The sequence below is a fragment of the Anabrus simplex genome, chromosome 1 (assembly GCF_040414725.1).
Source record: "Anabrus simplex isolate iqAnaSimp1 chromosome 1, ASM4041472v1, whole genome shotgun sequence".
Classification (NCBI taxonomy): Eukaryota; Metazoa; Arthropoda; class Insecta; order Orthoptera; family Tettigoniidae; genus Anabrus; species Anabrus simplex.
The window spans coordinates 488,838,338-488,853,562 of record NC_090265.1 but is presented as its reverse complement, the minus strand read 5'-3'; the positions used below and the strand labels follow the sequence as shown (position 1 = coordinate 488,853,562).

At 40.0% G+C, this 15,225-nt stretch overlaps 1 protein-coding gene across 1 annotated transcript in view; it reads right to left on the bottom strand.

The window, feature by feature from the left end:
- sfl (N-deacetylase and N-sulfotransferase sfl) overlaps nt 1-15,225 on the bottom strand; it is an 814,105-nt gene that overhangs the window by 533,430 nt on the left and 265,450 nt on the right. The window lies entirely within an intron of this gene.

Here is a 15,225-nt window from a genome sequence, read left to right as displayed (position 1 = left end):
AGTTATTACAAAGGTAATAATAGCGTCTTTCGTAAATATAGGATACGCATGCCATATCCTTTAAATTAAAATAATCGATTTAGCCTGCCAGTGCTACTCAAATTGAGAACCAATGGACTGAAGTCCAGTAGATCAAAGAGAAGCACGGTACAAAGAATAACTAACTGCGGCGGACGAAGTGAGCTGCTCCCAGAGGAGACAGTCACAGACTACGGTGAAGGGAAACCGAGAGGACAGCTACAGCATGACAATTCAGGATAAAACGTACTCATTTAAAAGACTAAATTGAACGTGTTTCTTTCTACAATTACAAATTTCATTTCAAGGACATAAATGCACTTTTGTAAATTAAGGTTTCACCCCACCCAGAACCCACGGCGCTGCAGCCCTGATGAGCCCTGGCCTACCAAGCGACCGCTGCTCAGCTCGAAGGCCTGCGAATTACTAGGTGACGCGCAGTCGGCACGACGAATTCTCTCGGTCGTTGTTCTTGGCTTTCTAGACTGAGGCTCTCAGATAGGCCTACCTCCCTAACTGTTCTCACGTAGGCAGAGTGGATCCTCCTTCCCTCATATTCAGCTAACAGTCCTTGACATCCCAGTAAGAGCTAGACCGCGGGGTCGGCTTATTTTATTAAATACAATGGATAAGTCTCAAATCAAAATATTAATTACACTTCCAGTGAGTACACAGATGCGAAAACAATCTTTCAAATTTTGATTAGTCTTCTCCTAAGTTTAAGGTAGTATGACCGAATTCCATCACAATCGGTTGTCATTTATATGTACTTAAGTGCAAGAGACTCGTGCCAGTTGATTTACTGGCAAGTCAAAGAATTCTAGCCTTCACGTCTTTTAAAACTATCGTTACGCGAAGGAGCATTCGAAACATCCGATTATTATTGATGATGATGATGCTTGTTGTTTTGAGGGGCCTAACATCGAAGGTCATCGGCCCCGATTATTTATTTATTATTATTATTATTATTATTATTATTATTATTATTATTATTATTATTATACATGTCCACCAGGAAACAAAATTGCATAGTAATCAGCGAGTAGAAAATAACACAGTTATCAATTCTGAATAGAAATAACATTGAATGAATACAAAGGTGGGTCTATGTAGGATGTTAGGAAAAGCAAGAAGGGTATCCGGATGTGGAAGTCAAAGACAGAATCGGCACTGCAAAGAGGTCTGTTTCTGAAGTTAAAACATTTTGTGTGCAACCAGCGTTGGGAAGAAACTAAGTAAAAATAATCGTATTAATTGTAACGAATACTTTTATAGCAATTTTTACTTTTAATAGTTACTTTTAAAAATGTAATTTTCACTCTAATATAATAATCAATACACATCTCATGGAAACAGAAACGGGAAAAAAGTGATACTTGGCCAGAGAGAGGGCGTAACCCTCTATATGGCCCGCCCCACCCCTTCAGGGTGGGGAATGAAAGCGTTTATGGAAAGACAGAAAAGTGATGATAACTTTTTCAGCTCTACTACAGCAGAATCAGTAGCTCCACCGGCGCTGGATGAGGTACTGTACCGGTTACGGCCTGTACATAAGTATTTTTGGATAGTGAATTGCATTTAATCATCACGCGTAATATTCCGAGCAAGCCTGGTTTGTTTACATTCGGTGGAACGAGCGAGCGAGTCGAGGACAGCTGTGTGTGTGACGTGGCGGCAGGGGAAAGATAGATCACCCGCCTGACACGCCAAGTGTAGCTGGCCTGACCTGGTATGTTCTGGATTCAAGCGTCACACCTTCACGAACATTCGATTAAGAAAATTTTAAAACTCCTCTAATAATTATGGTAGCGACTTGAACGACATGTCATTTTGAAGGGAATCACATAAACGTCGCAAAGCGTGAATCTCAAGTAAATCCGTCGAGGGATTCATGGGATAACCAGCTTCAAGGGATCACGCTATATGATGACGCAGAAGCCCCCAAACCGAATATAAGGAGGGCTCACTTTGGCCTGATCAGCCAGTCACAGCTGAGTATTCAGCCTGGCTCTACGCGCTGCCGTAGTCGTCAGAGGCTATCTTCGAGTAGTTACAGTCTTCATGCTGAACTTAAACCATCACGGCCATATGGGACTTATCAATTGTGCGCGCGTGAACTCTAAAATTATTCATAGTCTTTCTGAACATGGACTTGTAATATCTGTGAGTGTTAAGGAACAAATTATTCTAAGTCTTTGTGGACACTGACTTGCACTTTCTGTCAGTGATGAGCTCTAAACTTATTCAAAGTCTTTATGAACACGGACTTGTAATATTTGCGAGTGTTAAGGAACAATTTATTCAAAGTCTTTACGAACATTGGCTTGCAATTTCTGCCAGTGATGAACTCTAAACTTATGCAAAGTCTTTATGAACATGGACTTGTCATTTTCGCGAGCGTTAAGGAACGAATTCTTTAAAGTCTTTTATGGACAGTGACTTGTAATTTTTACCAGTGGTGAACTCTGAAATTATTCATTTGTGAACATGGACTTGTCATTTTTGCGAGTGTTAAGGAACGAATTCTTTAAAGTCTTTATGGACATTGACTTGTGATTTTGCCAGTGGTGAGAAACCAATTATTCAAGGTCTTTATGAACTTTGACTTGTAAATTCTGCGAGTGACGAAGAACACATTTTCGATGTCTTTGTGGACATTGAGTCCATCAGCCACATTGGACTTAGGTGATGAGTGATTACCTGCAACATCGTCAGAGACCATCGGAGATCATACAGAACAGAGAACAGAGACTTACTCATACACGACCAACCTGGGTGTTCCGGCCTCATCTTAACGGAGTATTTGGCATCTTTCGGAACGTGTTCCAGCCTGTTCGGCCCGATGAACTGGAGACCCGGACCATTAAAAGGACGATGTTGAAGACAACTCCAATCTACAATGAGGTGATGTGCAATTTGATATGCATTTCATGAATAAACTCTTATTCAATCTATTGAAAATTTTCTTGTAGATAGGCCCTGCCTCCTGTACCAAGCACTACCTAGTGTCTATCCAGTTTCGCCCTGAGAACTATTTGATCCTTACGTTAAAATTAAAATCTTAAAGTCGGGCTCTTTTACTGGTACAGTACTTTCAACCACTTCAGTACGAATTCACAAAACATCAAACTTATCGTACAATATCTATTTAGCCAGCGAGTTGGCCGTGCGGTTGGGGGCGAGAAGCTATAAGCTTGCATTCGGCCACTTCCTTCCCTCTCCTAACCCTTTCTATCCCAATCAGTGTCGGTGCGACGTGAAGAAGATTATATATATATCACTGCTGGAGGTTGTTCTTAATGAACATAAGTAGTCTTTCAAGTGTCCCTGTAGAGCACCTTTCCAGCCTATCGATGAGAATTTTAAGAACCAAATATTCTGTAAAATAAATATATTATTTTAAATACTAAAAATCACTACCTAAAATAAAAATTATGGGAAAAATCATTTTGAAAACACCAAGGTATTATATTCAGTCTCGTTTAGAGATGACTGTCACCCACCTATTGTCTTTATGCACACAAGATGATGTAATATATATTTATTTGCAAACTTTGGTATCATTCGAGTCCCACGCGAAGAAAACGTCAATGATTTCCTGAAAACTGGCGTTCAGTGAAGTAATTGTTATTTCACTGATTACTTGTTGGAAAATTAATTTACTAATTTGTAATTCAAATCGCGTAAAATATTTCAAGTAACTGCAATTCAGCCCAATGACTTTTTATTTTCGTTGGTATTTTTCCAATCACTGTGCAACCGTGAATTCCGATTCACAACTCCTTCATGTATCGTTGAATGTTATCTGCTATTAGTGCTGGTTTATGATATCGAAGGCTGGACCTAAAGGCCTTGTTAATGAACTATAAATGGGTAGACCCCATCACCAACGAGAAGGTACTCAGTCGAGTCGGGAAATCACATCAAACTAAAGGAAAAAGCTTTTTTTCTTTTCAGGCACCGTTCCATATGATAAATACAGCTGATACAACTGGTGACAGAAGGTAAGATAGAAAGAAAATATAGACGTGGCCGAAATTATCATAGGGGAACAACCTCTGAAAGTGGGCAGATATCCACTGTACAGCAATCCTGATATGGGAAGCGCAAAATAGTAATAATACTCCATTATAGACACCAAACAAGAATAAGTAGAAGAAGAATTTACGTACACGGCGGATTAATGATTACGTCGCAAATGGAGGCAAAGGACTGACTGTCGAATTCTTTTGATGTAACACAAAATTAAACATTTTGTTGACAAACGAAGCATTTAAATATGTGTTCATGTCTGTCTTTGCAATCGAGCGGCGTTTATCTGTGAAACGTAATGGAGATATTCCATCTAGAAGAAAGAAAATTTGTCATAATCTTAATTACATTCAGTTCATTGCATAATTCCGAGTTATTAAAAATCTAAACTTTGTGATTATTTTTTAAAGTGAATGTGCGGTTGGACCAGACCAAAGTGACCGCTAAGGGAGCAGCGTTCTCCCGAAGGAAGAAAGGCGAGGAGGAGGGAGCCATCCGACTACACATAGTTTAAAACACGATATTAGAGCATTAATAATCCAATTTAGAGATTAACTTTGTACTATGTCTCTCCGTTATTCATACAGATTTTAATTAGTATCAAACTTGACACTCGCACAAAGTTGGGAGAACGGGAGAGGGCGAGAAGTCACTTTCGTAATAATACGGTGCTGGAATGTAGCATCCTACGGTGACATTCTACAGTACTAACAATACTGTGAATGGTGATGGAAATCACTGTTTTATAAGGTGCTACAATTTTCCAACCGTCCCTTCAAACAAGGAAAGAAGGAAGAGGTCCGATCCTTCTTAGAATGAAAACACCCCTCCCTCCGCCAAGCGCTACCGCTCTGGTGGGCCTTGGCCTATCAAACAACCGCTGCTGAGCCCGTAAACAGAACATGTGTTAACGACTGGTTCAAACGCTTTCGCGACGGACTGGAAACTCTCGATGATGAGCCACGTCCGTTCTGCTTACGGCTTCTGTCCCGCACACTTGCACCAACACCACATGCGTCTCAGTCGCCGCTTTTCCCAATGTGTAACAAAACAAGATGTTTACGCGTTGCTCACTTCTTCTGTGACACGAGTCTTCTCACGCACTACGTTGAACTGGCCGCAGCAGACTAACTTGCTTCAGCTCGGTGTAGTCAACCCGAAGTGGCGCTTCTCGAGATGTCTCTCTATTCACATGTCCATGCATGCAGAGTTACCACAAGTTGCCATTGCGATATCGGCCCATTAACCATACTTTTTAGACACACCGTGTACAAAGTTAAAAAAAAAGCTAACTATAGAAATATGTGTATAACTCTGCACAGACACATGGAATTAAACAGAAATGATTACAAACATAAGATTACAGTAGAAATATATAAATAAAAATGATGAACAAATGTTTACATACAACTTTCAGACAAACATTAGTGATGATATGTAGACTGGCAGTGCAGCAAGTTAACTGTTCTATGCACAGTATCGGGCGACTTCAATAGCATTAGGGGTGGCTGAGATTGGCATGTTGACGAGCACAAGATGTACTAATAAAGGTGCTGAACTGTGTGATGCTATCCACTGCCACAGAGGATTGTAACAGATGAAACGAAAACAATTTCTGCCAACTCCCATTCGAAACTTGTTGAGTGCCTTCCGTATGATTACACGAGACCTTACAGTCGAATTTCTGACTCCCAAATTAATACGAAATATCTTCTCCATTCCAGCTGACAACATGAACACAATTCATACACAATCAACCATAGCATGCACAGTGTGCACATCGGGATGTTTAGAATTATTTAATAGTGTACTCTCCACTCATCCCTTACCAGACGAATTTTGGGGGAACACTCTATTTAACCTAGACATTACAGATTGTCACGCCTTTCAGCGTTCAGTCTGCAAGTCTCTATGATTTAAATAAGCGCCTCCACTATCTTCTATTTGCAACTAGCTGCGGGGCCTTGTTTAGTTTCACACCTCTTACATTTAGATCGCCAAAGCTGAGTATAACGATCGTCGTCTTAGTCACCATGTCGTCGTCCCCCACCTAGGTGCCCTCATGCCCTGAATATCTATATAAATAAAATTGTTTCTGTTTGTCTGTTTGTCTGTCTGTTTGTCTGTTCCACCATCACGTCGAAACGGCTGGATAGATCTCAACCAAACTTCATATTTAGAGTATACTGACCCCGGGGAAGGTTTCGATATGCATATCATTTTAAAATCTTTGAAAAGACGGGGGTTTTATAGGAAAAACGGTTTTCCTCCATTTTCTCTTATACTATTATAGGCAAAATATCGAATTTGTCGTATAAGGACGAGACAAAGCTCAATTTAATCCTCTTGACGCAAAGAACAAAACTCGGTAAGCCCTACGGGCCCGAAAACCATGTTTTAAGGCCCTAAAACCAACCGTTACGGAGATATTGGCACCACACTACCCCTGCTCTAGGAATCGGATAAAGAAATGAACTGCCGTAACCATGGCAACGTCAGCTCCAGGATTCTAGAGCAGTGAGATTATGCATGTACGTTTGGGCATAGCTGTCAACCAAAATAGGTACAAATAAGACTTAATATCTGGGAAAAAAATATACTGTTGTGTAAGGCACTCATAGGACTCCTTTGGGCGGGGATAAATAAAATTGTTTCTGTTTGTCTGTCTGTTTGTCTGTTCCACCATCACGTCGAAACGGCTGGATAGATCTCAACCAAACTTCATATTTAGGGTATACTCATCCCGGAGAAGGTTTTGATATGCATATCATTTTAAAATCCTTGAATAGACAGGGGGTTTATAGGAAAACCAGAATGGTTTTTCCACCATCACGTCGAAACGGCTGGATAGATCTCAACCAAACTTCATATTTAGAGGATACTCATCGCGGGGAAGTTTTCCATATGCATATCATTTTAAAATATTTGAATATATGGGGAGTTTATAGGAAAATCAGAATGGTTTTTCCACCATCACGTCGAAACGGCTGGATGGATCTCCACCAAACATTGTAATTAGAGTATACTAATCCCGGGGAAGGTTTAGATATGCATATCATTTTAAAATCCTTGAATAGACGGGGGGTTTATAGGAAAACCAGAGTGGTTTTCCCACCATCACGTCGAAACGGCTGGATAGATCTCAGCCAAACTTCATATTTAGAGTATACTCATCCCAGGAAAGGTTCCGATATGCATATAATTTTAAAATCTTTGAATAGACGGGGTGTTTATAGGAAAACCACAGTGGTTTTCCTCTATTTTCTCTTATACTATTGATTTTCTGTAAACTTCGTTTACCGTACGTGAAACGTCTCTTCATTATAAACAACTTTCGTTATGTTCATAATTTACCTTACTCTTCACATGACGGAGAAATTTACAATTTTCTGCTGGTATCATGCTCTGCATTTAGTGACCGACAGACCGACAACGAACCTACAGGTTACCATGGCAACGTCTCTGACTGCATGCCAGTAGGGAAGTAACGTATTGCCATTTTCCTCATCATGCTTTTAAATTCGTGGTTGTTCCTTGGGTAGATGGCAAGAGAGGCATCAATCGGCTCATCTGCGGGATATTGGCGGAATATCGTTGGAGGTTATAACCGCCCTCGAATAGATTAAGTAATAACACCATTAGTCATCTTCATATTTGTTTACCTAAGAATCACTGAACCTAAATTTCTCCTCTGTTAGCGCTTTATTATATCCATAACTCACGGCATTTATTTATTTGTCGTTATCCGGCTGTCCTCAGTTATAATCCATTTTCTATTAGTTTCAACATTCTTAACTGTATTATTTTCTTCCTTAATTACGCCGTATGTAAGTGAATGCTAGAAACTACTGGATGCATTTCCACCAAGATTCGTATTTAGAATACACCTGTCCTTGATAGGTTTCAGGGCAAATATTGTTTCTAAATCCCTGAACTAACTGGGGGTTTATACGAAACCGAAACAGTGATTTTGCACTTCCAAAAAATATACACAACAAAAGTTTATGGAAGTCTACCTACCTTGGTAGAAATTAATGTCTAAACCTTTTTTTCTCATGTGCATCATTTCGATACGAGGATCAATAAGGGAGATATCATTAAAGGACCGTTTTTCTGTACAAGTCCCATCGGACTTAACTCACGAGCGGGTGCGTGTAAAGCGTATTCCTTACAACTTGAAAACTACTGAAGACATTCGAAACAAAATTTATATTTAGCATCCACCTGTCCAAAGGTAGGTTTTAAACGTAAATAACATTTCATGTTCCGGAATGGACTGGCGGTTTATAAGGAACCGAAATGGTGATTTTACTCTTCCACAATATATACAGAACAAGACCAACCTGACTGGAAATCGACCAAACCTGATGGAATTCCACCTCTAAACCTTTTTTTTCATGTGCATTTTTTCGTCAGGAGGATTAATAAGGGAGATATCATGAATGGTCACTTTTGCAGGTTAAGTCCAGCGGACATAGCCCAAAAGGTGTTTTACATGGAGCAGATTCCTTATCTATATAAATCAAATCGTAACGACTGTGTACCTCTACACTGACTATTTTGGCGAAATTTTCCTACAGCTTTCCGTTTAAGGGGTAATAATAACAATCTCCATAATTTTTGATTTCCTGAAAGTCCTAATTTTTACCCGCCTCGCCCAAAATCCACATTGTGGCATAATCTGCCAGAAGAATAAGAAGATAATTGAAATTTGACAAAATTATACGTTTTAGCCTGTAACGAATGAAAAATCCTATATCATTAAATTTTTCATTTTTTATCCCCGAAGAATATCGAAATATGCAGGCAATTTTAATGATGGTGCAGACCTTCGGAAATTCCTATCACGTAACGGATTGCACAATCTCCGTTCAATTTGGAATCATCTACAACCTTGGTCTTATGACTTTATGCCGTATCTGTATCCCTTTTACGTTTGATTTTTCTCTATTAATCGATGTTAAGTCAATTTGGAATTTTCACATGCATTATTCATACTTTCAATTACTTATATGAAATACAGAATCATCAAACTCTTCACGAAAATTGGCCCACTCAGTAGCCATATGTGAGCCAAATGCTACGTATGTAGCTGTCACATTATTATCCGAAAAGTAATGTAATGTGAGATGATCTTACAAAACCTTTACCCTGTTCCACGTTTCTAAATCTGACCCAAGAATAGATGACATATCATTGGACCAGCCATTTAGGCTACTAAATCCGGCGTGTCTTATGGTATAATCCTTTGTCGATATGACGTACGTTTAGTAGCAGTTAATCTGTAAATGAAGGTCTTCAATATTGTAAACACGCATATACTTTCGTATGTCGATCTATATATATTCACTGATGTCGATTTAGCGATCGAGAAAGGGTCGGTCTGCTATTGTAATCAGTACTCCCCACACCGACTTTGACTGGCAGTAGGAAAGGGTTCCTTCTCCAACTCCTGTGTAACTGTCATTAGTAAGGAAGGCCTACAATTGTAATGAATAGTTCCCTTCTCGATTTGACTTGCAGAAGGTAAGTGAGCATGCAGTTTTGTTTAAAACTCCCCTACCCGATTGTGTTTGGCAGTAGGCAAGGGTGCCCGCCATTATAAAGAAATGTACTCATCTAAAATGTGACTGGCATTAGGCATAGTGGCCTGCTATTTTGATGGAAACTCACCAACTTGGTGTGACTGGCAGTACGCTGGCTGGCAGTAGGAAAAGGGGCCTGTCATTATAATGATAACTGCACAACTCAATTTCGAGTGATAGTAGGGTAATTGCCTGCCATTATAATAAAAATTGTAATCTGTCTGGAGGTAGGAAAGGGGGGCTGCCATTTTAACGAAAACTCCCCAAATCGATTCTGTCCGCATAGTAGGCAATGGGGCCTGCAATTATAATGTAAACTTCCCAACCTGATTGTGAATGCCAGTAGGCAAGTGAGCCTGCCGTTATATCACAAATCCGTAACAAACACTTTACATTGGAAACGTACGGGGACCTCCCCATGCTCTTTCTCGGATAACGCTAAGAGACATGCAATTTTAAAACTATCTTATTTACTGCATGTACACTATTTACTTCGATATTCGAATACAATGTAGAATACCGTAGCGAAGCACGGGTACATTCGCTAGTCTTCTATATAAATAAAATTGTTTCTGTTTGTCTGTTTGTCTGTCTGTTTGTCTGTTCCACCATCACGTCGAAACGGCTGGATAGATCTCAACCAAACTTCATATTTAGAGTATACTGTCCCCGGGGAAGGTTTCGATATGCATATCATTTTAAAATCTTTGAAAAGACGGGGGTTTTATAGGAAAAACTGTTTTCCTCCATTTTCTCTTATACTATTATAGGCAAAATATCGAATTTGTCGTATAAGGACGAGACAAAGCTCAATTTAATCCTCTTGACGCAAAGAACAAAACTCGGTAAGCCCTACGGGCCCGAAAACCATGTTTTAAGGCCCTAAAACCAACCGTTACGGAGATATTGGCACCACACTACCCCTGCTCTAGGAATCGGATAAAGAAATGAACTGCCGTAACCATGGCAACGTCAGCTCCAGGATTCTAGAGCAGTGAGATTATGCATGTACGTTTGGGCATAGCTGTCAACCAAAATAGGTACAAATAAGACTTAATATCTGGGAAAAAAATATACTGTTGTGTAAGGCACTCATAGGACTCCTTTGGGCGGGGATGGAAAGGGGGTGAAGAACGAGTGTAAAAATCTTACTATATATAGAAATGGAAGTGTGTGTGTAAATGACACATCTCCAACTAAACCACCGGAGCAATTTCAACCAAACTTGGTACACGTATCACTTACTATCGGGAGACGAGCACTGTGGGGGTTAAGCCATCCCTAGCGCCCTTAAGGGAGAGGGTCAGGGGGGGTAGTTACAATAATAATCGAGAATAGTGTCGAATTCATATTTTTCGGGGTCGCTGAGTTGAAAAGTAATACTCTAGAATTTTTTAAAGTCCAGTCCCCCTTTTTTCTTGCTAGGGGCTTTACGTCGCACCGACTCAGATAGGTCTTATGGCGACGATGGGATAGGAAAGGCCTAGGAGTTGGAAGGAAGCGGCCGTGGCCTAATTAATGTACAGCCCCAGCATTTGCCTGGTGTGAAAATGGGAAACCACGGAAAACCATCTTCAGTGCTGCCGATAGTGGGATTCGAACCTACTATCTCCAGGGTGCAAGCTCACAGCCGCGCCTCTACGCCTCTACGCGCACGGCCAACTCGCCCGGTAGAGCCCCCTTTTAGGTGGGGAGCAAAGGGTGGGGGTGAGATATAGAAATAATAAAAAATAAAAAATAAACAGTTTCGAATCCATAGATAGTAGGTTCGAACCCCACTGTCGGCAGCTCTGAAAATGGTTTTCCGTGGTTTCCCATTTTCACACCAGGCAAATGCTGGGGCTGTACCTTAATTAAGGCCACGGCCGATTCCTTCCAACTCCTATCCCTTCCCTGTCCCATCGTCGCCATAAGACCTATCTGTGTCGGTGCGACGTAAAGCAACTAGCAAAATAAAAAAATAAAAATGTTTGTTTGTTCCACCATCACGTCGAAAGGGCTGGATAGATCTCAACCAAACTTCATATTTAGAGTATACTCACCCCGGGGAAGGTTTCGATATGCATATCATTTTAAAATCTTTGAAAAGACGGGGGTCTATAGGAAAACCACAACGGTCTTCCTCCATTTTCTCTTATACTATTGATTTTCTGCAAACTCTGTGGACCGTATGTGAAAGGTTTCTTCATCACAAACAACTTTCGTTGTGTTCATAATTTACCTTACTCTTCAAATGACGGAGAAATTTACTATTTTCTGCCGATACCATGCTCGGCATTGAGGGACCGACAGAGCGATAACGAATATATGGGTTACCATAGCAACGTCTCTGACTGCTTGCCAGCAGGGAAGTAACGTATTGTCATTTTCCTCATCATTCCTTTAAATTCGTGGTTGTTCCTTGGGTAGAAAGCAAGAGAGTCGTCAATCGGCCATTCTGCGGGATATTGGCGGAATATCATTGGAGGTTATAACCGTCCTCGAATAGCATAAGTAATAACACAAATATTCATCTTCTTATCTGATTACCTAAGAATCCCTGCGCCTAAATTTCTCTCCGATTACCGCTTTCTTATATCCATAACTCACTCCGGCATAATTTATTGAGGAGCATTTGATTTTCCAATACATTCACTTGGTATTTATATATTTGTCGTCATCCGGATGTCCTCTGTTATAATCTATTTTCTATTAATTTCAACTTACTAAACTGTATTACTTTCTTCCTTAATTACCACGTATGTATGCGAGTGCTAATCCCGAATGCTGTACACTCTTTCCTTTGAGGAAATATTCTAAGCTATGCAAATGTATAACTTCTGGCCCAGGAAAATTCCGAAATATGGATGCAATTTTAACGGCGGTGCAGACCTTCGTTTCGGGTAATTGGTGGGTAATCAGTAAGTCGTATCAAAAGTCACAAAGCAAATTGCGTTTCATTTTGGAGAGATCTACAACTTTTGTCCTGTGACTTTTCGTCGTATTTCTATCCCTAATACATTAAACACAAGTTGATTTTGTACTTTTACATGTATATGTTATCATTTGGCACACTTATAGGAAAGGTAGAATCATGACATTCGGCACGCACATTGACATGACCATTGGCAATGTTATAGCCAAATTTTATGATTCTAGCTGTCACATGAGAATCAAAAATATAAAGTAGCATTCAAAAACTGTACAAGATTTCACCCCATTCAATGACTCTAACTCAATCTAACCCATAAATAAAGGAGATACGAGAAGATGTCATAGGACCAACCATGTAGAGCACTGAAAGGGGCGTCTGATGGTGAAGTCCGTTTGTAGATACGTCGTACAGTTGCAAAGCAGTAACTATAGAAATAAAGGTCTACACTTCTAGAGTATGTCTGTACATTGACAATTTTGGCGAAATTTCCGTACAGTTATCCGTTTCAGGTGTAATAATGACCATCTGCATATATTCTCTTTTTGTGTCTGTATGTTTGTTTGTTTGTCTGTTTGTCTAAAACTTGGAAACTACTGGATATATTTCCACCAAACTTGATATTTAGAATCCATCTGTCCTTTGGTAGGTTTTAGGGCAAGTATTGTTTCTGAATCCCTGAATTGACTGGGGGATTATACGAAACCGAAACCGTCATTTTGCAACCAAACTTAATGTAAATTTAGCTGCCGTAATGGAAATTCATTTCTAGGCCTTTTTCCTCATGTGCATCATTTCAATACGAGGATTAATAAGGGAGATATCATTAACGGACCGTTTTCCGGTACAAGTCCCACCGGACTTAACTCAAGAGCGGGTGCGTGTAAAGCGTATGTTTTACAACTTGAAAACTACTGAAGATATTTGAGTCAAACTTTATATTAACATCCACCTGTCCAACGGTAGGTGTTAATCGTCAATAACATTTCATGTTCCCGGAATGGACTGGCGGTTTATAGGGAACCGAAATGGTGATTTTACTCTTCCAGAATATATACAGTACAAGACCAACCTGACTGGAAATCGACCAAACATGATGGAATTCCATCTCTAAAACTTTTTTTCATGTGCATTTTTTCGACAGGAGGATTAATAAGGGAGATATCATAAACGGTCCGTTTTTCCGGTTAAGTCCAGCGGATATAGCCCAAAAGGTGTTGTACGTGGAGCAGGTTCCTTATTTATCTATGTAAATAAAATCGTAACTACTGTGTGCCTGTACATAGACTATTTTGTCGAAATTTTCGTACAGCTACACGCTTAAGGGGTAATAATGATCATCTGCATATTTTTTGGTTTAGTATCTTGAAAGTTCTACTTTTTACACTTCTCACTGAAAACCCAGATTGCGGCATAATCTGCCAGTCGAGAAAGAAAACTGAAATTTGGCAAAATTTTACGACTTAGCCTGTAACGGGCGGAAAACTTCCAAGAGCTTTAAATTTTTCCCTTTCTATCCCGAAGAATATCGAAATATGGAGGCAATTTTAATGATGGTGCAGACCTTCGGGAAGTATCATCACATAACGGATGGCACAATCCCCGTTCAATTTGGAGTGATCTACAACCTTGGTCGTACGACTTTTTGTCGTATTTATATCCATTTTACGTTTGACTTTTCTCTATTTCTCGATCTTAAGTAAAGTAGTACTTTTCACATACATAATTCATACCTTCCATCACTTAGAGGAAAGATAGAATCATCATACTCTACACGAAAATTGGTCCACCCAGTAGCCATATGTGAGCCAAATGCTATGTATGTAGCTGTCACTTAATTATCCGAAAAGCAATGCAATGTGAGATAATCTTACACAAATTTTACCCAAGTTTCTAACTCAATCTGACCCATGAATAGATGAGATATCATATGACCAGCAATTTAGGCCGCTAAATCCGGCGTCTTATGGTACAATCTTTTCTCGATATGATGTACCGTTTAGAAGCAGTTAATCTGTAAATGAAGGTCTGCAATATTGTAAACAAGCACATACTTTCGTATGTCGAACTATATATATTCACTGATGTCGATTTTGTAGCGATCGAGAAAGGGTGTGTCTGCTATTGTAATCAGTACTCCGCACACCGACTATGACTGGCAGTAGGAATGGAGTCCTTCTCCAATTCCTGTGTAACTGGCATTAATGAGGCAGGCCTACCATTGTAATGAATAATTCACTTCTCGATTTGACTTTCAGAAGGCAAGGGAGCATGCAGCATACAGTCTTTGGCTGTAGGCAAGCGTTCCCGCAGTTATAAACAGATGTACCCATCTAAAATGTGACTGGCATTAGGCATACTGGCCTGCTATTTTGATGGAAACTCATCAACTTGGTGTGACTGGTAGGAAGCTGGCTGGCAGTTGGAAAAGGGGCCTATCATTATAATGATAACTGCACAACTCAATTTTGACTGGTTGTAGGGAAGTTTCCTGCCATTATAATAAAAACTCTTCAATTTGTAATATGTCTGGAGGTAGGAAAGGGGGCCTGCAATTGTAACGGAAACTCCCCAAATAGATTGTGACCGCGCAGTAGGCAATGGGGCCTGCAATTATAATGTAAACTTCCCAACTCGATTGTGAATCGCAGTAGGGAAGTGAGCCTGTCGTTATCATCA